The sequence below is a fragment of the Rhinopithecus roxellana genome, chromosome 3, assembly GCF_007565055.1.
Source record: "Rhinopithecus roxellana isolate Shanxi Qingling chromosome 3, ASM756505v1, whole genome shotgun sequence".
In the NCBI taxonomy this organism is placed as follows: domain Eukaryota; kingdom Metazoa; phylum Chordata; class Mammalia; order Primates; family Cercopithecidae; genus Rhinopithecus; species Rhinopithecus roxellana.
In genome coordinates, this window is record NC_044551.1 from 4,585,537 (window position 1) to 4,609,323 (window position 23,787).

General features: G+C 40.0%; 1 protein-coding gene across 1 annotated transcript in view; it reads left to right on the forward strand.

Moving 5' to 3' along the window:
• Positions 1-5,325: 5,325 nt before the first annotated feature.
• Positions 5,326-23,787, forward strand: part of PDE4D (phosphodiesterase 4D) — a 1,457,192-nt gene continuing 1,438,730 nt past the window's right edge. Inside the window, exon 1 of the mRNA XM_030926718.1 lies at positions 5,326-5,456. The gene's annotated coding sequence lies outside the window, so the exon portion shown is untranslated. The remainder of the gene's footprint in view (positions 5,457-23,787) is intronic.

Below are 23,787 nucleotides of genomic sequence, written 5' to 3' on the forward strand. Positions count from 1 at the left end.
GGTCAGAATTTGAAGCTGATAGCTTTCTTTCAATGTTCTAAATAGATTCTGTTTCTTTAAAGTGGTTAAAGTAGAACAATTCTTCAATCCCTTGATCTGATTTATGGCAGTAGTAATAAAGAGGATTGTTACCCCAAAGGGGCCAGTTATTTATGCTTGTTCATTCATTTGTTCTGGAATGTTTGAGTGCTCATGATGTGCTGGCTCTTGGCTCTGTGCTAGATACTGGGGGTTCAGTAGTGAGGTCCAAGTCAGATACAGTCTTTGTCCTCATAGTATGTAAAATAGTCAAATCTAATGGGGAATACAGAAATAGGCGATGACAAAATAAACTGTATTGTGAGGAGTGCTATAGGGAAGCACAGTGAGCTCAAAGGAGGCACATGAACAGTATTTGGTTGCCTGTGTGTACCAGGAAGTGTGCTAAAAGCGGAGTTTACAGTTAACTAACAAAATAGACACTGTCCTTGCCATTGTGAAAGTTACTATTGGTGAAAATCAGTGTTGACTGAATAATTACATACATGCATACATGTGATGTTGCTATAAAGGAAAACACAAGTTGTGATGAGAGGCTCTATCAAGGGTTCTTATTTAGACTGAGTGTTGAAGGACCATGGATCAGAGGTTAAGACATTTAGGCTGAGACTTATCGTTTGGAGATAGTCACCAAAGTAGGGAAAGAGAAAGGTTCCAGGTGGAAAGAACATCACTTGCTAAGGCCTGGGGCAAGTGGGAACAGGAGAATGTATTGAGCAGAATGTTTGCTATGGTTATGTCATTGTGTGCAATGAGGGGTAGAGGCAGAGGGAAGGACCAGGGATGCGGATGAAGAGTGACCAGGATCACATCACCAGAGCATACTCAGCACAGGAAAGTGTCTTGACTTTACGTTGAGGGGAATGGAAGAGCTACTGAAGTGTTTTAAACATGAAGGACATATGAGCAGATTGATATCTTTGGAAATTCGCTGTGGCTTCTGTAGTAGATTGAAGTGTGGGATGAATTAGGAGGCCTGGAGACTAGGAAGTAGGAGGCTGTTACAGGAACCTCGGCTAAACAGTTCACTATAGAGTAATGCTGGGAGTGTGAGCTCTGGGGCCACAATGTCTAGGCTTAGTCTCACTTGTATCACTTAATAGCTGGGAAGCTCTGAGCAATCATTTTTCTTCTCTGGCCTTCGGTTTTTGCTTCTGTAAAATAAGGATGATGATAACAATGATGCTTATCTCATAGGGTTGCTGTGGGTTTATCACCATTTAGTGCTCAGAGCAGTTTGTGGCCCATTCTGGGACTCTGATATTCATAACTATAAGATAATAAATTTGTATTGCTTCGAGTTACTAAATTTCTGACAATTTGTTAAGCAGCAACAAGAAACTAATACAGGGTTTTCTGAAGAGGCCTGACAGTTGTAAGCTATAAAAATCTGGGAATCAATCAGGACATATATATATATATATATATATATATATATATTTAAAGACAGAGTCTCACTTTGTCACCAGGCTGGAGTGCAGTGGCACGATCTCGGCTCACTGCAACCTCTGCCTCCCAGGTTCAAGTGATTCTCCTGCCTCAGCCTCCCCAATAGCTGAGACTACAGGCAGGTACCACTACACTCAGCTAATTTTTGTATTTCTAGTAGAGACGAGGTTTTACCATGTTGGCCAGGATGGTCTCGATCTCTTTTTCTCATGATGCGCCCACCTCAGCCTCCCAAAGTGCTGGGGTTATAGGCGTGAGCCACCGTGCCCAGCTGGTAGTATATTATAAAATAAATGATATTAGATATACTGTATTTTGTGTAGACTGTGCCCTCCAAGAAGGCTCATGGTTGAGGGGCCAGTACAGGTGGGAACTGACTTTCACTGATAAGCCCTTGCCTAGGGAAGAGATGCCTTTTGTAATTTATCCATGTAAAAGGGGCATCTTTTTCAAATTTACACAGTCACTTTGGGTAACTAATGGCAGCCCTGCATGGCACAAATTAAGTACTCAATAAACGATATCTGTTATTAACTGCTGTATGACTGTGCAAATTATTGAACCTTTCTCTGCCCTCTTTCTTCTTTCTTTCTTTCTTTCTTTCTTTCTTTCTTTCTTTCTTTCTTTCTTTCTTTCTTTCTTTCTTTCTTTCTTTCTTTCTTTCTTTCTTTCTTTCTTTCTTTCTTTCTTTTTTTTTTTTTTTTTTGAGACGGAGTCTCGCTCTGTCGCCCAGGCTGGAGTGCAGTGGCCGGATCTCAGCTCACTGCAAGCTCCGCCTTCCGGGTTCACGCCATTCTCCTGCCTCAGCCTCCCGACTGGGACTACATTAGCTGGGAGTATAAGCGCCCGCCACCTCGCCTGGCTAGTTTTTTGTATTTTTTAGTAGAGACGGGGTTTCACCGTGTTCGCCAGGATGGTCTCGATCTCCTGACCTCGTGATCCGCCCGTCTCGGCCTCCCAAAGTGCTGGGATTACAGGCTTGAGCCACCGCGCCCGGCCTCTCTGCCCATTTTCTTATGTGTAAAAAGGTAATAATGATCCCTACATAATAAAATTGGTTATAAGAATTATATTAATATATGCAAAACACTGAAAATAGTGCCTGGTACAAATAAAGAATGCCAAAAAGAAAAATAGGGGTAGAGAGCATTCATTCATTCAACAATGTTTGAGAGTCAGCTATGCAGAAGCACAGGGCTGTAGCTTGGGAGACAGACAGATATGTCCCTGTCCTCATAGGGTAAACAAAAATTTCCCCTGATAATGAATTAAGCTGTGATGTGTTATAAAAATGAATTTTAGGAAATGGAGACAATGAGGAAGATTGAAGAAAGTTTAGAAGTACAAAGAACAAGACTGATTTAAAAAGCTGATTCCAGAAAGATTGGAATGGTTTCAAGAAGGAGGGCAAGGTTGGCCATGTTGCCCATTCTCAGAGTTAGAACCGAATTACATAGCTAACTTTGTCTATGACTTAAGAAATGAACTGGGATAGAAATTAAAATGCACAATAATATATTTAGAATTTATTTGTCACACTGCAAAATTCCTTAAAGGTTAGAAAGATACATACACACACACACACACACACACACACACACGTATATGTGTATATGTATACATATATATGTATATTTCACTGATTTTTAAGCATTTTATATAACATGAAAGATTTCTTACTTAAAATTATGAAGTAGCAAATGAAGTCTGGATCCCGGATCATTGTAGACATATCAAGATTTGATTTAATTTATCATCTTTTTTCCCTTTTGAACTGGGAACAATGCCCTGATGATCTATTTGAAGAAGAGATGTGATAGTATCCTACATGACTGTGCTTGCTCTATTCTATTTGCTGTTTCCTGTTTAATTCTGATGGTGTTGTGGATAAATGAGACCACCTTCCCTGGGGCGATTTATGAAAGCACTGTTGAACAGAGAACAGAACGTGGTGGAATATTCTTGGGTGACTTCAGTAGTTCAGGATTACTCTCAGATCCAATTATTCTTCAGAGCTTTGCTGAGGGCTTAGGGTACCCTAGGCAATATAACGTTTCTTTGATATGCTCCTCAGTATTTCTTCTTTTTAAAGAATCCCCAAGAGGAATTGCATCTGAAACTGTAGCTAGTGCCATTCCTTTTTGCTCTCCTTTTTCTCCTCCCTTCTTTCTAAAAATTCAAAGTGATGATTGTGCTTTTTTGGGGGGAGAGAGATGGCAAAAAGTGTCCACTGGAATTTATAGGGATGCAGGGGAAAACTGCTTTCCCAGACAACATTATAGTGCTAACACTCAGTTGTTATTTTGGGGGATTGTTTTTGAACTGAAGGAAAATATGTAGCAGCACTATTAGATAAATCAGCAATCCTAACTCACCTGTATTTTTCAAGGAAAGGAAGGCTTGGTGACAGTGTTGAGGACTGTGGTAGTCACAATAACAGCCACTCAAAGATGTCTCTGGAACCTATGAATATGTTTTGGCAAGAGGGGAATAAGTTCATCAATCAACTGAACATGAGATGGGGAGATTACCCTGGATTATCTGGGTGGGCCCAATGTAATCACAAGGGTCTTCAAGATGGAAGAATGAGTGTCAGATGGCAATAGAGTGTCAGAGTGACACAGCATGAGAATGTCAAGCATCACCCAGTCATTGCTGGCTTGAAGACGGAGGAAGGGGCCATGAGTAAAGGAATAAGGATAGTCCTTGGAAGCCAGAAAATGCAGGAAAATAGATTCTGCTCTGGAGCCTCCCAGAAAGGAATGCAGCCCTGTTGATTAGGCCAAGAAGATACCTTCTGAGCCTCTGATACCCATAACTGTAAGATTATAAATTTCTATTCTTTTTTCACTAGTTTTTTCTTTAGGTAGTTACAATAGCAACAGGAAACCAATACAGGAATTTTCTGAAGAGCCTGATGGTTGTAAGCTGTAAGAATCTGGAGATCAGGTAGTCTATATTTGTAAAATAAATGATATTAAACATTTCAGAAGTGGTTTGCAACTCTCAGGCAAGTCATTATTGAGTTCAATAAGACTCTAGAGGAAGAAGTAGCAACTAAAAATAATAAAAAAACCCATGAAGGTCTATACAGGTCGAGTAAATGAGGGAGACTAGCCTGGTTGGAAGAGAATAGGGAAGCGGGGGGGAGTGTCATTGACCAGAGAGTACATGGCCAGCTCCTCATGGTGATTGTTGCCATGAGGAAATGTGATCACTTTTGCTAGATCTAGGTTTTTTCAAAAGAAGCCCACATTTTGAAACATAATGTAAATTATCCTAATATTTAACTCTAGACATTTTAAGTAAAAACCAACAACCAACCAAACGAACCTCAACACAGGATGGCTATGGCCTGTGGGCCACTGGTCTGAGACAGTGAATCTAGAATTGCAGTCAGCTGGAATGACTTGTATTTTCACAGTTCTGAGTGTAACACCCACCGTTCCACTTTAGAGTTGAAGAAAGTGACGTAAGGGAGTTAATAATTGAGCTAGTCAATGGTAAACATAAGGTTTCAAATTGCGGTGTGTCTGATTGCCAAGGCCAAGTTTTTTCCATCTCACTGCCTCTAAGGCAAAGGAGGAGATTAATAATGGAGAGATAAAAGGAGACATGGAAGGAAAGCGTTTAATATTTACTAAGCACAAAATGTCTACCAAGCATTGACCCAGAGATTTTCAGCACATTATCCTTTAAGTCCCACAACAATTTTAAGAGGTAAGAAATATTCTAATTTTCCAGGGAAGAAACCTAAGTCCAGGAGAGGTCAAGTAACTTGTACTTGGTCGCACGGAGAATAAGTGTCAAAGGAAATTCAAAAGAACACATTTTCTCAGTGATTACAGGTTTTAGAGAAGAGGAACAATGCTTCCTCTGGGCCTGAAGAAAAGAATGAAATAAGGGCTGCAAGGGAACATGCAGGTATTCACACTGCAGGAGCTTGTCTCTCTTGGTGCCAGTGGGAGGTGAGGCTATCTGTTAAGCTTAAGAATAGTTTATAAGGGGGAAGCAGGTGTCAGACTGGATATTGCAGGAGAAAAGAGGCTGCCACCAGGGTGACCTGTACAGGAGATGGAGACATGATGTGGAATCAATTGGTGGACCATTGAGAAAGGCCAACAGACAGGAAGGCTTTGAGTGGAAAGAATGTACAGACCCTTGCTTCTTTCCTCAGCATCCCTTGCAGGTGGTAAACAGAGAGGAGCTGAGTGCCAGGACTAGCCATTGGCTTTGTAAAAGTTGAAACCTTAAGAAAGCAGGGTGGCTCAACTTCATTAGCTAGCAGGAAATGCAAATGAAATCTACAGTACCACATCAATACCATTTGACATCCATCAGGATGGCTAAAATAAAAAAGACCGACAATGCTGTGTATTGTGAGATGGTGGGGCACCTGGAATGCTCCTAGACTGTTGGTGAGAGTGTAAACTGTTAGATTCAGTATCTATGACCGTTTTCAGTATCTATGAATGCTGAACATATGTAATATCCTGTAGCCTAGCAATTCTGTTTTTATAGGTGTATGTCCAGTGGAAATGTGTACATTTCTGTACTGAAAGACATATGCATATAGTAGCATTATTTATAATGGTGAAAAATGCAAACAACTCACTAATGTTTGCTGTAGTGACAAAATGAAATACACAGTAGCAATAAAGAAGAATGAGCTTCAATACATACAATATGGATGAATCTAAAAAATATAATGATGATCAAAGCATCCAGATACAAAAGAGTGCCTCTATGATTTCATTTACGTAAAGCTTACAATCAGAGCTCTGGTGTTAGAAGTCAGAATGGTGGTTATATTTCAGGGAAGAAGGTGCCTGAGATAGAACATAAATGGACTTCTAGGGTGCTGCAATATTCTAATTTTTAAAATTTTATTACCTGGCTGTGTTCACTTTGTGAAAATCCACTGCCTTTATGATTTGTGTACTTTCTGTGCATATATTATGTTTCAATAGAGAATTAAGATACAAAATATAATGGGAGTCTAGGATCGTGACAGGGCAGTGTTGAAATTGTTGACAAGTGCAACTAGAAAAAAAGGCTGAGTTTTTTAATGCATTCCCGATTATACTGGGTAAAGGGAGCTGGGGGAAATTAGGGACACAACAATGGTGACAGGGGAGAGAGAATCACCACATGGGGGACTGAACGGGGAACAACGGCTTGCTATGATGAAGTCCACCATGTACCTGTCATGGGATTGACGACAAAATATTACACCAGCTGCATGGCTATATCTAATCCTGTTTCAGAAGATGTCAGCAAAGGCCATTAGCGTAGTGCAACCTGTGAAGGAGTTGGTTGTTTAAGGTGGATACAGAATAGATCCTGACAGCTCACTTCTTGACCTTGTTTAATTTTTGTCTGTTAGTTCAGCACTAGAACTCTGTATAAAAAAATTAAGGCTGCAATATCATATTAAGCAAATTATATGCCTTGAAAACAAAGCTTTTGCTAGAGTTGTGAGCTCACATATGGTTTCTCCTGGTTTGTGGTCTCCTAGGGAGAGAAATGCAGCAGGTTGATGATAATGTAAACAGCTAAGTTCCCTGGGTGGCTTTAAAGGGAAAGGGACAATTCACTCATTTTATGTATTTACTAAAATCGCCTTCTCTCTCTCACTTTCTCTCTCCCTCCCTCTCTCTCTCACACATACACACACGTGCACACACACACGTGCACACACATGCACGCGCACACACACACATAAGCACAAAACTAGATTTGGGATCCTTGTTTTAGAAATGTCTCATCACTATCTGGGTATCTTGGTTAAAATAGAAAGGCCACTTGTCTTACGAATCAAAGGTTAAAAAATGTTCTTAAAGGATTAATTTCCAAAATTGCTTTCAAATAGCATGGCTGACCAGCTTTTAGCAGTCATTATTAATGAGAATGGTGGAAAATTACAGTCAGGTTTGCATTTTCTTTCTTCTTATTACTTCCTTCTCTTCTAGGTTGATTTGTATTCTTACCTTTCCTTATATATTGCTTATCTTCCCACAAATTTCATGAAGATAATTTTTAAGTAAGTTTCATTTTTAATTTTCCCTTAGTTTCAGAGATTCTGTTGAATGTAGTTGATGATATGTTGTTATGACACCTCTAATGGATTATAAATAGTCCATTGGTATAGCACATACCAAAGAGACCTTCTGATTGAATATGCAAATTGGGGCCTTTTAAGAATGGAAGGGGGTACTATGAATAATTACACCAGGGCAATGGCTGTGAACCAGCACTATCTTGGACAAACTGGGATGTATGGGTACTCTACCCAGAGGCCTCCAGGGCAGGAGCTGGCCTTGTGAAGGCTCTGTCCTGTGAGGGCAGCTGCTTTCCGGCCTAGCCACTCTGGACTGAGAATTCACAGGTGTTCACTCAGCTAGGTTTTCTCTCTATAATAAATCCTGCAGGGGTTCTCTAATTTAGTACTTTACAGAGGCATTAATTGAAAAAAAAAATGAAACTAATGCTAGGAATGAGCATCATAAGTCCTAATTACAAATAACATCTGTGGATACTACATGAAAGGTTTTGGATATTATTTACCAGTTCTTCCTTACTAAGAGTCTCGTTAAAAACTCATGAATGAATATCACTCACAGAATGGCCTTGATTCACGTCTGGTCTGATTTTTTTTGTGCATGTTGACTTCTCATGTGAGCTCTTTTCCTGCAGACCCCACACTTAGTCTTATATGGTCTTCATCCTACTCTGCTTTGTTCTGGGGCGTGGCTTTCATATGTTAGGATCTTATGAATAGAAGCAGACAAATCTCAATCTCATTTAACACAAGGTTTTCATTGGGTTTTCTAAAGGCAAGGTAAGGAAGTCCCTATGGCATGGACCGTGGTGCTCATGCTCCTCGTGGCTTGTCCCTGGGCCTGGCTCATGAGGTTTCGCTCCCATTCAACCCGCGTCTGTGTCCTGCCTCTCTCTGCCTTTGTGCTCTGGTCAACTGACTCACTGTTCTGTCCTGTGCACTCTGTTCCTAGCTGTGGGAGTTATTGGTATTCAAGAGGCTTAATGCCTGCCTCATCTTTCTGTGGGTTCTGAACCCATGGGGAAATAAAGACATGGAATTAGAGGAGGATCAAAATGTCCTCTCTGCTAATGGTACCCCTTGTTCTGGTGATGGGTTCCCTGGCCTGCCCACCATTCCTCTCTGTGCTGAACTCACCTCTTCAGTCACAAACAAAGCAGCAGCACCTGCCCTGGTGGCTTCAAACAAGGAGGACAGAAAAACATCTGTGCTGTCAGGCTGGTGGCCAGTGCGGAGGGAGAGTGGAAAAGGGGAGGAAGACAGGTAAGAAGAGAAAGAAAACGGCATAGAAAGCAGGGAGGAGAGAGGAAGACAGACAGGGTGAGGGGAGAGTGGGGCTCAAACAAGCAGAACACAGAGGAGAGAAGGAGTGGGAGGGCAAGAAACTGAGAGAGGCTGCCAGCACCATGGCTGGGTGATGGGTGTGTAATGAATCTGTATTAGTCCATTCTCACACTGCTATAAAGACATATCTGAGATGGGGTATTTTATTAAGAAAAGAGGTTTAGGCCGGGCACGGTGGCTCAAGCCTGTAATCCCAGCACTTTGGGAGGCCGAGACGGGCGGATCACGAGGTCAGGAGATCGAGACCATCCTGGCTAACATGGTGAAACCCTGTCTCTACTAAAAAATACAAAAAACTAGCCGGGTGAGGTGGCGGGCGCCTGTAGTCCCAGCTACTCGGGAGGCTGAGGCAGGAGAATGGCGTAAACCCGGGAGGCGGAGCTTGCAGTGAGCTGAGATTCGGCCACTGCACTCCAGCCCGGGCGACAGAGCGAGACTCCGTCTCAAAAAAAAAAAAAAAAAAAAATACAAAAAACTAGCTGGGCGAGGTGGCGGGCGCCTGTAATCCCAGCTACTCGGGAGGCTGAGGCAGGAGAATGGCGTAAACCCGGGAGGCGGAGCTTGCAGTGAGCTGAGATCTGGCCACTGCACTCCAGCCTGGGTGACAGAGCGAGACTCCGTCTCAAAAAAAAAAAAAAAAAAAAAAAGAAAGAAAGAAAAGAGGTTTAGTCGGCTCATGGTTCTGTGGACTGTCCAGGCTTTTGCTTTTGGGGAGGCCTCAGGAAACTTGCAATCATAGTGGAAGGCCAGGGAAAGCAGGCACATCTTCACCTGGATGGAGCAGGAGGAACAGAGAGAGAAGGGGGAGTGCTACACGCTTTCAACAACCAGGTCTTCTGAGAAGTCTATCATGAGAACTGCAAGGGGGACGTCCTGCCCCCGTGATTCAATCACATTCCACCAGGCCCCTCCTCTAACACTGGGGATTACAATTCAACATGAGATTTGGGTGGGGACATAGAGCCAAACCATATCAGAATCTTTCCCAAGGATCAAATAATTCACTCTTCTGGCCCTCACAGAAAATGAATGAATGCTAGAGCAAGGGAAAGAGCACTGCTTTCTCAATACCAACAGGTGTTGATGGTAATTCCTGTTTCATGCGTCAAAGCAAGATGTGGCCAGAGGGAAAAAAGGGTCCCTCTAACCCCCACATCCTGCCAACTCCCTACCCCGGAACACAGGTCATGATATTCCCAGTGAAACTTAAGTACATCTGGAGGCTGTGACTGCCAGAATGTTACTATTCAGCCATTTCATGCACAGTGCCCTAGGGGTTGCAATGGCATTCCTAGACAACTGCAATGCCTTTCCAACATTGTTGCTGAGGAATGTGAAGCCACATCTTTGTCACTAGTAAACTGCAGAACAGGAGCCTTCTGTCTGCAGGAGGAGGGTACGACCCTTCCTATTTTAAATAAAGAAAACTTGTTATTATTGTTGTTGTTATTTTATAAAATGGGAAGTTTATGAACATAATGGAGATCAGTTCTTTGAAATATTTGCAGCTTGGATAAAACCAGGGAATTGTAGAGCATCAGAAACATTTCAATGAATCAAAATAAATCTCTTTCTCCATAACGCTTCTTTCATATTCACTGTCTATAAGATCTGAAAAAGAATGCTCAGTAATGACGTACAGAATGTGCTTTCTCTGGAGAGGGCAGGGCAGAACAGGACAGATCAGGGCAGGACAGGACAGGCAGCTATTTCAGTCCAAGGGGAAGCAGGGGCTCATGTTAGAGTCTGAGGACTTAGCCCTGGTGATTCCTCCAAAAGAGTCATAGGAACACTTGAGCTGTGTCCTTCTGATAGTCTCAGAAAAAATCAATTTAGTATTCAGCGCTTATTCTTCAGGTTCAAATAGCACAGAAGACTGTAATGACAAGCATACTGAGCCAGGGCATCAGGACTCCCACTGGAAAGCCCAGAGTATTCAGGTCCCAGCAGGAGGGAGAAACATGAAATTGAACTGTGAGATAGGACAGGAGGAATTTCAGATTAGTACAACTGGACAGCTTGTGGAAACTCATATTCTATTAAGGAGTAAGAAAGATGACCTGGTTTGGGCTATTAGGACGAAAAAAAGAAAATATTTTTTCAAAGTTTCCATTTGGTATAGAATTTTTTTTTTATTTATTTTATTTTTTTGAGATGGAGTTTCGCCCTTGTTGCTCAGGCTAGAGTGCAATGGCATGATCTTGGCTCACTGCAACCTCTGCCTCCCAGGTTCAAGTGATTCTCCTGCCTCAGCCTCCTGAGTAGCTGGGATTACAGGCATGCACCATCACGCCAGGCTAATTTTGTATTTTTAGTAGAGATGGGGTTTCTACATGTTGGTCAGACTGGTCTTGAACTCCTGACCTCAGGTGATCTGCCCACCTCGGCCTCCCAAAGTGCTGGGATTACAGGCATGAGCCACCATACCCAGCCATTATAGAAATTTTATTGACAAAAAATTCTTCTTGTAAATTACTTTTTATCTCCCAAAACAACAACAGTTCTCTGAGGAGACTGTGTATCTACCCACCCAGAAGGCGTGTTCACCAGGACAGAATGATCTCAAAGATTAGGATGAGTGGTTGGAGCTTGGATTTAATTTTTGCCTCTCTTATTCTGGTGTGACACTCACTTATTACCCTTTTTCAAAAGTTCTAGAATCTGTTTCATTTAAGAGGTTAAAAAATGAGTAACTGATAAAAAAAAAAAATTCAGATACTCATGCCCTTTTAATCTCTTAACTTGCCAGGTAAATCTCCTGATTGAATTTCATGTGCATGTTTATTTCATTTGCATTAAGTTTAAATTCTTCCAGGGCTATGCTGCTGCATCTGTTTATGCAGATTCTTCACTGCACAAGTTGGCTGGGCTGCAGGGGGTGAGTAAGTGCAGAAAGGCAGCCACACTTTGCTTAGCCAAGCCATGCAGTGTGATGTGAGTCTGTGCCAGCCCAGAGGGAAGGGCATCTTTTTCTATTTCACGCAAAGGGCTAGTTAGTGGCCTTGATTGCCACTAAGGTTCATTGACATCATGGCCACCCTGAGATGTGTCTGCTTCATGCACATTGTTGTCTGGTAAATGCTTTTGATGATGGTCCTACATATATTTCAATTCAGTGGGAACATTCTCTGTGTTTTACTTAGGGAGAACTTCACCCCAAGTGCCTTGTACTTGAAACAATAGTGGTGTTTTAGCCTTTGAAGACACTTGGTGTATGATCTGATCTTTTGCTTCTCTTGATCTTTGGGGCAGTTATACTTGAGGGTAAAGAGGCCTCAAATTGCTTGGTGTCCTACAAATAAACATAAAGAACTTAGCTTAGATATAAAAACCCTGAGAAATGGGGAAAAAAACCCTGCTATCTCCACAAACAAGGGGAAAGGCAGTAGGCAGGAACAGAATGGAAGTCCATGGAAGATGCTGTGACTCCTTTTCTGCTCAGCTCTTCAAGTCCTGGTTCTTGTTTTGTTGAAGAACAAGCAGAAATAGTGGGAGTTAGAGGTCTGGAATTGGCCAGATTCCCCCCGTTTTTTTTTTTTTTTTTTTGAGACGGAGTCTCGCTCTGTCGTCCAGGCTGGAGTGCAGTGGCCAGATCTCAGCTCACTGCAAGCTCTGCCTCCCAGGTTTACGCCATTCTCCTGCCTCAGCCTCTTGAGTAGCTGGGACTACAGGCGCCCGCCACCTGTCCTGGCTAGTTTTTTGTATTTTTTAGTAGAGATGGAGTTTCACCGTGTTAGCCAGGATGGTCTCGATCTCCTGACCTCGTGATCTGCCCACCTCGGCCTCCCAAAGTGCTGGGATTACAGGCTTGAGCCACCACGCTCGGCCTTTTTTTTTGAGATGGAGTCTCACTCTGTCACCCAGGCTGGAGCACAGGTGCATGATCTTGGCTCACTGCAACCTCTGCCTCCTGGGTTCAAGCAATTCTCCTTCCTCAGCCTCCCGAGTAGCTGGGATTACAGACATGTGCCATGATACACAGCTAATTTTTGTATTTGTAGTAGAGACAGGGTTTCGCCATGTTGGTCAGGCTGATCTCGAATTCCTGACCTCAGGTGATCTGCCTGCCTCAGCCTCCCAAAGTGTTGAGATTATGGGGGTGAGCCACCGTGCTTGGCTGAAATGGCCAGATTCTTAGATGGCCTGAACTATGTAAGTCTGTTGTTTGATTTGGTTAATCTGAGGAATACAAAGTTCAAGAAGTGTTGTAATCTCAGTGCCCTTGGTACAAGAGTGCCTGCTCTAAGCCTTCACTGTTCAGGGAAACTTGGTAATTTAGGTGTGACATATTTGTCTATCTATTGATTCATCCATCCAACTATTTATCTATGTCATTTCTTTATTACCAAAGAAAGCTTGCTTGCACAGATTGGGCAGGTGTTGTAAATGAATGATGCAGAGAAAGATTTAAAAAAAGTAAGTAGTGGGAGGGACTTGGCAAATAGAGTATTTCCCTATCTATAGGGAGTGGCCACTGTCAATCTTGGGATTCTTGTCTTGCAGAAAGGCAAACATGCAGCTTTAGGGGAGTCCATATCTTCTGACGTTGCAAAAGGAGCTAGAAATCAAGATGTGAATTCGGATTATTAAATATTGACAATTAATTCAAATGTTTGTGCTAACATTGCAAGACTTCTCCTCATGTTGTTGTATGGCAAGGTGGAGAAAATGGGTTGGGCACATTAGGTATTTATATGTCAGTTTGTAACCTCTGCTCTGGTATATAAGTTTGCCCTTAGAAATATGTTCCTGTATTATTTTAAAGTTGAGTGGAAAGCTTCTCTACTTTTAATGAGTTTTAAAAGAGAGATGTCATCTACTTATCCCTCTATCATCTGGAGGATAGGCTACTTATGTCATTTGGATTATACAAATAAACATTGTTGTTGGTTATTTAAACAAAATTTATTTTCCACAGCAAGTCTATCAAGGTTTTTAAAATGTGGTTCTTCATGGGCTTCCAAAGAGGTTTAGGATTGTCAGTGAAAAGAAAGGAATGGGAAGGACACTTACATTTCTGCTTCTTGGGATAGAGGTGTTCTGTATATCTTGGTTTCAAAAACAGATATTTAATCTTTTAGGCACTTTAATCTACATTTCTAAGAAGAAATAGGAACCTTTTTGATAGAAATGCCACCTGTTTTAATGACTGAGCACCAATGGCACTCTGCCAAGTTGAAAACAAATCTAGGCAAATTTAAATTGGGCTGGCATTTCACAGAACTGGTGCAAGCATGGTTCATAAAGTTTATTTTTTTGCTTGAGGAAAAACGACATTTTACTGATTCTGTGTAAGAAAACTTTTATGTTTTTTATGAAAGACTATTAAGATCAGAATGAAATATCACAGAATTCAATATTTTATGATAGTATTTAATATTTTATGTTTTATAATGTATTTTAATACAAATAATATTTTACAATAGAGCTGATTATTTTTCTAATGCTTTCCTAAAGAAATTCTGTAAAGATCCACATTATTGCTAGTCCAGTGATAAAGCATGTAATTTCCCCTATCTTCAATTTTTCCTTTCTGTCCACCCTCTACAGTAGTTGACAATGATCTTCTGATAGATCCTGTCTTGGGTAATACACTACACTGACAGAGTAAGAATTCAGAAAATAGCTCAACAAAATCCCTCAGTTTGGCTGGCCTTTCTGAAAACACAAGTGTGAGCGGCCTGAGGAGAACCTGGAACTCAGGTATTCTCTATTTCAAACTCAGGAAGGCCTGGGTGAATTCCTGGTAGAGCTGGTAGCACTAGCTTTCTATTATGAATATTGAGAAGTTTGACCAATTTTATTAGGCTTCTGGAGTGATATTTGCATATCTACAATTAATGTTACTTTTCTACTTAACACTCACCAGTAACTTCCACCTACATGGCCCAGCCCATGTAGTTCAAGGTAAAGATCTTGTATTTTATTCCACATAAGGTAAAGATCTCGAACTACAAGATCTTGAACTACTGAAGATCTTCAATTACATGGGCTGGCCTCTGCCTTTCTCTCCAGTGTCATCTCCAGTGACACTGGCCTTCTTTCTCTTCTTCAAATAGACTAAGCTCTTTTTCACTTCAAGCTCTTTGTTGAACCTGCTAGTCCCTGTTTCTAGATGGCTCTTTCCCCAGATCATTGGCTTCTTTTCATTTGGGTATCAAGTTAAATATGACCTTCTTAGAGAGATCTCCTCTGGTGATGCAACTTCTCCCATCACAGTATCCCATCACTCTGTTTTATTTTCTTCATAGCCCTTATTTGAACTAATCTTACTTATTATTTGCCTCTCATTTAAAATATAAGCCTTGTGAAAGTAGTACCTTCTCTTTTGTACTTTACTGCTATGTTTTCACAATCAAGGACAGTATCTGGCATGAAGTGGGTACTGAAAAGTATTTGTTAGATGGACGAATTACAATTTGCCCACATTTGGTGGCTTTACTTGCAATCTGTTTTACTCTTGATTGGAATATAATTTTAGTATTTGGAAGGGATGGAAAGAATAGGGTTAGAGGGTAGTGAGGAAATAGTAAAAAAAAATGGTGCTGTTGGAATTAGCTACATGATTTGAGCAGCAAATTCCAAGTATGGCCTTAAAACAGAAAAAGAAGAAAATGTGAACTACTTGAAAGTCAGACTGTATGATTATCTTATGGTAGATATAGTTATATAAATGATGCACACTCAAAGCTTTACCTCTATAATTCTGATAAGAATGGGAAGGCTGATGACATTTTTGCAGACCATTAAATAAATGTAGTGAACTTCTAGTTTGCTTTGAGCCTATCTGCATGGCTGATAAATGCTTTTCCAATAGAAAGAAGGGAAAACATTGATAAGCACAGCTAGAGTCAGTTTTTAAAAGGAATTTTTCCCCCACCACCCTGAAATTCTGTGATCATTCATATAATTGTTTATAAATGGCTCACTGGGAACCAAGGTCAACATAATTAATCTTTTAAACATCAAACAAAAATAAAATAATATTTTTCTTTCTTTCTTTCTTTCTTTCTTTTTTTCTTGAGATGGAGTCTCATTCTGTCACCCAGTCTGGAGTGCAGTGGCATGATCTCAGCTCACTGCAAGCTCCACCTCCCAAGTTCAAGCGATTCTCCTGCCTCAGCCTCCCGAGTAGCTGGGACTACAGATGCCTGCCACCATAACTGGCTAATTTTTGTATTCTTAGTAGAGAGAGAGTTTTGCCATGTTGGCCCAGGCTAGTCTCAAATTCCTGACCTCAGGTGATCCACCCACTTCAGCCTCCCAAAGTGCTGGGATTACAGGCGTGAGCCACTGCGCCTAGCCAGAAATAAAACAATATTTCTTATCTGTACCCTAAGACATGTTGGACAGGGAGACGTCCCATGAAGCTGATGAAATTTTAACTTAATGCAATAAATAATCCATTGAGATTTAACCCTCATCAATCATCATCCTTATTGTTACCATGTGGCAGAAAAATGTGAAATTCTGTTAAATGTTATATCTTGATGGAAAAATATGAAATCCTTGTAAATAAAGCTTGAAATTGTCAGGTTCCCAAAAGGTGACTCATCTGACCTTCTACTCATCTTTTTAAGACATGAAACAAAGGAAAGCAAAATGGGTTTCTGTGGCCGAAAGAATTTCATCAACACCAGTCCATGGGAACAGATCAGACATAGGGAAGGTGGGTCTCATGACACTTTTTGGTTTATTTCACATCTCTTGAGCAGCGCTCTCAATATAATCTCCTCAACAAGAATGTGTATTGCATTTCTGTGGGACATAAATTGCCTTCTCTCCTCTCTATTCCCAGCACTGATTACAATCTTCAGCAGAAAGCAGAGTTTTAAATTCTTGTAGAATTAATAAATAGATGAGAGTAAAGGTATTTAGAAGGAGACAAGGACATAGCTTGTAATTTAGGTGAGTAAAATCAGAAACTATGAATCTGGACTGTGACATGGTCCAGGCTCACTATTATTTTTTACAAATTTTAGAATCTTGGAGTTTTATTTGCTTTATCAATTAGTGTGGGCTAAGATGTGCTGCTGTGATGTAGATTAAACAACAACAATTTATTTCTTGCTTATGCTGTCTGTCTATTGTGGGTCAGCTGAGTGCTCTGTTCATCCTTGTCACTCAGGCATGGGTTGATGGAGCATCCTCCATCTCAAACGCTGTCAATTACCATACTTGGAAAGAAAGGAAACTCTAAAGGATGTTACCCTAGGTGATTAAATAAGCTCATGTAGAAATGGAACGTGACACTTCAACTCAAAACTCATTGAACAGAACTCAGTGTGCCTGGCCCCACCAAAATCATCCACAAGGGAGGGCAGAAAGTCTAATTGTGAACAGAACTAATGATATTTACTTAGTATTTGTCTGCTTGATTTTTGGCACAGACTGATTTATTAGAGTGGAGAAGGTAAGCTGATTATCAAAGAATGTCCTATTTTCCTCATGTACTTACTACTGATTTATTGAATCATGATTTCATTCTTTAATATATTTTGCATCAATGATTGATTAATTTTCACAGCTACATCAAGTAACTAATTATTGATTTACTAATCAATTATTAAATTCTACAAATTAAATAATATTACAAAGTAAATTCAATCCTTGATTGTAGCCAACATTTATTGGGAAACAGTTCACGGGAACAGATCAGACATAGGGAAGGTGGGTCTCATGTGCTTGATCATCTACTACGTACTTGATCACTATGCTAGATACTACCTTGTATGGCTTTGCTGAATTATTGTTAAGTCTTCACTCACTTAGCTAAGCTCAGAAATGAATACATCTCGATGCATGCAGAGAAGGTTCTTATTGAGGCTTACTCACTTTGTAGGGTATTCGTGGCATTTGAGATTGTGTTTTCAAAGTGCTTAGCACTGGCAATAGTGATGTTCATAATGATATTGCAAGTTGACTAGGATTTGGTAGTTCATTTCCTAAAATAATTTTTATTCAACTAATAATTCAAGTAAACAGTGCTCACTTGATGGTTCGTCATGGAATGAAGACTGCCTTGTGAAGCTCACCATTCATTCTCTAACAGTAGCCTCCTGAGTTGGGATACTTACATAGGATTTATTTCTGATGACAACAAGAGCACAGATGACAACCATGCATGTGATAGTTTCTGGGAGAAGACTTGATGATTCAGCACTGTCCCTATAAAATGACTAAAGAAGACCCACATATAGTGTTAGGTATGGATGAAGGTACTTAAATTTAAGCTTAATTAGGTATAAATCCTTAACTCCTATATTCTACTCTCTGGTGCTTTGAAGTTGGCCTCTTCGTTCTCCACCCACAGAAGGAATTTTCTTCTGCTGACCACGGTTCCCCACATGTTTTCCCTTCAGTAAATAGCAGATGTGTATGGTGGTAAGTCAGTTTTGTGCCAGTGCTGTGTGAAAAGGCAGATATCCTGAATGAGGATTGTAAGTTACTTTTGTATTACACATTCTCCCTTAGCCATTTCCAAAAGCAACTGCATTTTAGTTGAATGTGAAAATTTACTCTTGATGATTTTCTCAGATTAATGTTGTCATCATAATGTTAATGGGGTAAGGCTTCCTTCTGCAAAGATCTTGGAATTTAGGGCTTCTGGTCAGTGTTTTACAGCTTTGTCTGAGAAAGTATGTAATATGAGTATGTTTTTGGCACATGGCTTCAAAAAGCCAAGTCTGCTTTGCTTGATTTTTGTGTGAGCAATCCCACCTGTCTGATCTCACCCCTGCTCCCAGGTCACAGATAGAGGAGACCTTGTGCCCTAGCAACAAATTACATCCACTTTAGCCTCATGGGGGCATTTCAACAAGAAGGTTCTTGTTGAGGCTTATCCACTTTGTAGGGTACTGGTGGTGTTCGAGATTGTGTTTTCAAAGTGCTTAGCACTGGCACAGGGCTACAACTTGCAACATAATTATGAAATACCTTAACAAAAGGTATTTACAAAAGCATGAGAGGTTGAATGTGAGGAAGGAGCATATCATGTTGGGTAAGAAAACATGACACTAGAAACATGGGAGAAGGTGTGTGTTGGGAGGGGGTAGATGGGTGAGAAAGAACAGGTGAATAAGACACCAATTTACCAAATGATTCCATAATATTAGTGCACAGATAATGCACAGTGTACAACAACAGCTTTGGGAAAGGCAAACTGACTGTCTATAAAGGCCAGAAGACATTTTATAAGATGTATTTTACTGAAAGTGTTGTCCTTGTGAAAAGGTTTTGGGCATATATTTTAAGAAGTCTTTAGGGAACAAGCAAATTTTCCTTTTTGTTGCCCTTTCTAAGAATAAGACATAAATAGGAAGTTCCATTCTTTTATTTGTTCTATTCAAATATTTATAGGGGAAAATCAGCTACTACTTCTTTATAAGACCCACCTTCGGAACTCATTATTTTTCCAAGGTGCCTTGTTCTTATAACAATATTTTTTCTATGTTTGTTTGTTTATTTATTTATTTATTTTATTGAGATGGAGTCTCACGCTATCACCTAGGCTGGAATGCAGTGATGCGATCTCGGCTCACCGTAGCCTCCACCTCCGGAGCTCAAGTCATCCTCCCAACTTAGTTTCCTGAGTAGCTGGGATCACAGGCATGTGCCACCATGCCCAGCCAATTTTTTTTTGTTTTTGTTTTTGGTGGAGATGAGGTTTTGCCATGTTGCCCAGGCTGGTCTCAAACTCCTGAGCTCTAGCGATCTGCCCTCGTTGGCTTCCCAAAGTGCTGGGATTACAGACGTGAGCCACTGTGCCTATAACAATATTCTGTTTAGGCTGTGGAAGACCACATATATTCTTACTTAAACACTTAGAATGGAAGCCACCTGAAGACAGAAGTTATATCTTCACCCTTGTCGCCCCCACATAATATGTGCCCAATTGATGTCTTTTGATTAATTAAATGAATGAATTAATGAATGAAGACAGACCTAAGACTCCTAATAGAAAGAGAATAAAAACCTATGCCTTTGTCCTTCTACAGTAAAAAGATTACCTGAATATCACATATAACACCAGTGCACATATCTTGTTTGCTAGTGATTTGATTTCATTTATTTCTGTTATTTAAATTCAGGGAAAAACATAGGTAGTTTTTTCTTGTAGTATCTCAACACTGAACTTGAATGAAACCTTATTAAATAATGTGCAAAATTAACTATTATATTTTTCTGCCAAGGGGTTTTGGCATTTTGCTTTGGTAAATTATGTAGCTGGTCTGGAAGACTCAGGCCTTGGGATGACAGGCCTATGTCACCATGGGTGACATGGTTGGGAAAGATGGATGGCTGTTCTGTAAAGTGCCTTATGAGTGTGAAACCAAAGGCAGTGCTTGGTACCACCCAGAGAGTATCTATCAGAATGAGATATTTTATTGGCTTAACATACCATACCAAAACATATCTGATATAGTCAGCCAAAACAAGATTATTTATCAATGCCTCTGCCAGCTACCCATGATTGTTAAGAGAACCAAAAGCCAAATGCTGTGATCAAAAAGACTGCTGAAGAAGTAAAAGGCAAAAAGATGAAGAAAAACCAGCCCAGAAACCCACGTTTTGCTTCTCTATCTCATTCCCTGGGAATCAGCAGTGTAGGAGCACCTATCTCTGCGTAATCTGTCTTCTCTGCGGGCAGAAGGGCTACTCCCTTACCACACCTGCGTCTTCACATTCTCAACCACATCAGTCACTGGGAAGCAGACAAGGGAACACCACAGTATAGCAGAGTGGTCAAATCTGCAGGCTCTGTTGCCAGACTGCCTGGGTTCCCCTTGCTTTTCTACCACTTATTACCTAGTTACTAAACCCTCAGTGCCGCAGAGTTTTAATCTATAAAATAGAGAAAGTAATGAAAATATTATCTCATAGGGGTGTAGTGAAGATTAAATGAGGTACTATGTGCTTACTATGTATTGTATGGCTTTTATTAATAAAGGCAGGGTCAGGACAACTGCATATATGTGGTAAATGTAGATGTGAAACATGTATAATTGGCCACCTAAGTTCAGTATTTGAGGATGTATGAGAAACACTAGTTGAATAAAAACATATTGTTATTATTACTTCTGTTGTTACCATAACTATTGATGTTATTACCAAGGAGATGTTAAAAATATTTCTATATGCACTATGGATCCTACTTCACACATGAGGGAAATAATATAACCCAAAGCTTTTAATTCTCATTGCTTCAGTTTTTCAAAGGTTTTTGTTCTCAACTTTACTGAGAGGTAACAGAAGTCAAAAGACAGAAATCTAGTAAAAATTCCAAGTAGAAAGTCATATAAAACTTTAGTCTTTGAAATGCAATTGGTCTGGCATAAAAAATAAAAATCATGCTCTAGTCCCAGGATAAGATAATTTTATAATGAGTTGAAATAGTAGCTAATAGAAAGTTGAATATATAGATAAATGAATTGAAAAGAAGGCATGGCATGGATTATTCATAATAGGTGTTAAAAGAGCAAGAGTGATTTTTTTTTTTTTACAAAGACAACTCAGAAAATAAGCCAGACAGTTTAAAAATGAATTCACTGCACAGCTTGGTTCTGCATTCATAAATACAATGAAGCTCAAAAAATTATATAGTAGCAGAGGCTTATGAGAAGACCTTGGTTCTGTGGAGCAGCAAAATGATAAAGTTAGATTTTTGGGGCCTCACCTAACCTGTGGGACAGCTCTCTGGCCTCTGATTTCAATTATTCCCTGCTTTTTTTTTGGTATTGCTGCAACATATCTGTCTTCTGGTACCCTCTCCTTGCCCTTTCTGTCTGCTTTCCACTGGGATTGAAATGCTTTTCTTTCCTCCACCTCTGTTTCTAGTTGCAGTATTTTTCTTTATCAAGCTCATTTTTCCCCTAACCTGTAAAAACATCACCAGTGAATTTATGACCTTGGAGCTAGTAGCTGTGTTGATGGACGTGAATGTCCAGTTCCATAGCTGGATGCCAGATGAATAGCAGTAATAGAGTTACAGAGGCCCTGCCAGCACAGCCAGACATGATGCACTAATATGCCAGTTTCCTTGCTTCTGGTGCTTCCAAGCCATGGGGTCCCTGGTGATATATGCTGTTAATCAAACAAGTGTGATGAAAGCTAAATGAAACAAATTTAGTGTGCAGCATCAATATCAACATCATTTATTTACTCACTCACTTTGGTTCACTTGAATATTCAGTACTATTTTTCCAATAGTAAATGATGAGAAAATAACTTTTTAAAGTGGAGAAAAAGAGGGAAAACTAGTAAATTTCTCAAAAGAAATAAATTAGAAGAAGGTGGAAGCCATGTCAGATGGCTTCAATTCAGACATTTTTAATCATAGGTAGATATTGGTGTAGCCAGAGAAAAACACAGTATTCATAAAGATTATCATTCAGATGTGAATATGCTGATACTAATATTACTATTTGGATTTCTCAAAATTTATAAATTATATAAGAGTAAGAACTGCAGCCCAAGGCAGTCTATTTAAATACGTGAGAAGTAAGGTAAATGGTATTTGAAGAAAAGCATTGACAACTTGGTTAGGTAAAATGCTCTATTTTCATCTTTATAATAAAATGTTCAAGGTAATTATTGGGGCTGTTCAATAAGCAGAGCCAGTGAGAACATAATAATCACTCTGTTTTGCCAGTGAGAACACTGTTAATATTAATGGGAATGTAATGCTGAAGATCCTGGGGACCGATAAAAGGGCAGCTCTAGATCTGTGAGACTGACGTGCGGCTCTGGGGGTTCCTGACCGGTTAATTATGGACCCCCTGCAGTTTTTTTCACTCTCTTGGGAGCATTCCCAGGACCCCTCCTGAGGCATTTCTTAGTAAATGTGAGAGAGAACTTATTTTCAAATTCCTCTGAATTGAGAACCAGACTAGATGTAGCGATAAAGCGAAGTACTGTTGATCTTCGAACAGCCCAAGTCTGGAATGTGTGCGTCTGCTTATACTTGGATTTTCTTCTGCCTCTGCCACCCCTGAGACAGCAAGACCAACCCCTTCTCTTCCTTTTCCTCCTGAGCCTACTCAATGTGAAGATGATGAGGATGAAGACCTTTTGAATGATATGGTTCCACTTAATATATAGTAAATATATTTTCTTTTCTTTATGATTTTCTAAATCACATTTTCTTTCCTCTAGCTTACTTTATTGTAAGAATACAGTATATAATATATATATATACACACACATATATACACACACACACACACACAAAATACATGTTAATTGGCTGTTTATAGTATTGGTCAACAGTAGCCTATTAGTAGTTAAGTTTTTGGGGAGTCAAAAGTTATACTCAAATTTTTGACTACACGTGCCTCCAAGCCCCACCTTGTTCAAGGGTCAACTGTAGTAGATTAAAAGGTTTTTCATGTCTGGAAAAATTCTCTATCTCTGGACTGGTTCAAGAAGCTTAGAGGTCAATCTGAATTCCAAGGAGTGAAGGTACTAATGGTTTGTTATCTAGGTGTACATGGCCCTCTGCCAGAAGACTGTGGGGAAAGTAGATTATCATCATCCAACTTGTCCAGTTGTGCAGTCAGATATTCTTGCTGACAATGTAAATATTTACCTATGAACACTAGAGTGTACTAGTCTAATGTGCAACAAGATACATTTGCAAAGTGGAGGGAAAATATAATAGTAAGGAGACCAAAGGTCACAGTGACCTTCCTTAGGTTTGGTCTCCTATTATACCTTGAACTTGTTTTTACTTTTTATAGGATTTTCCCAGTGCAGTAGTGGCACATAATTTCTTGATCTTGTGTGTTTCTGTTATGGTAAAAATAAAAACAAATATAAACAGTAACAAGCAAACAGCTTCCAGGAAACTTATTAGTTATTCTTCCTGTGTTACATGGCATTTCCATAATTCTCAT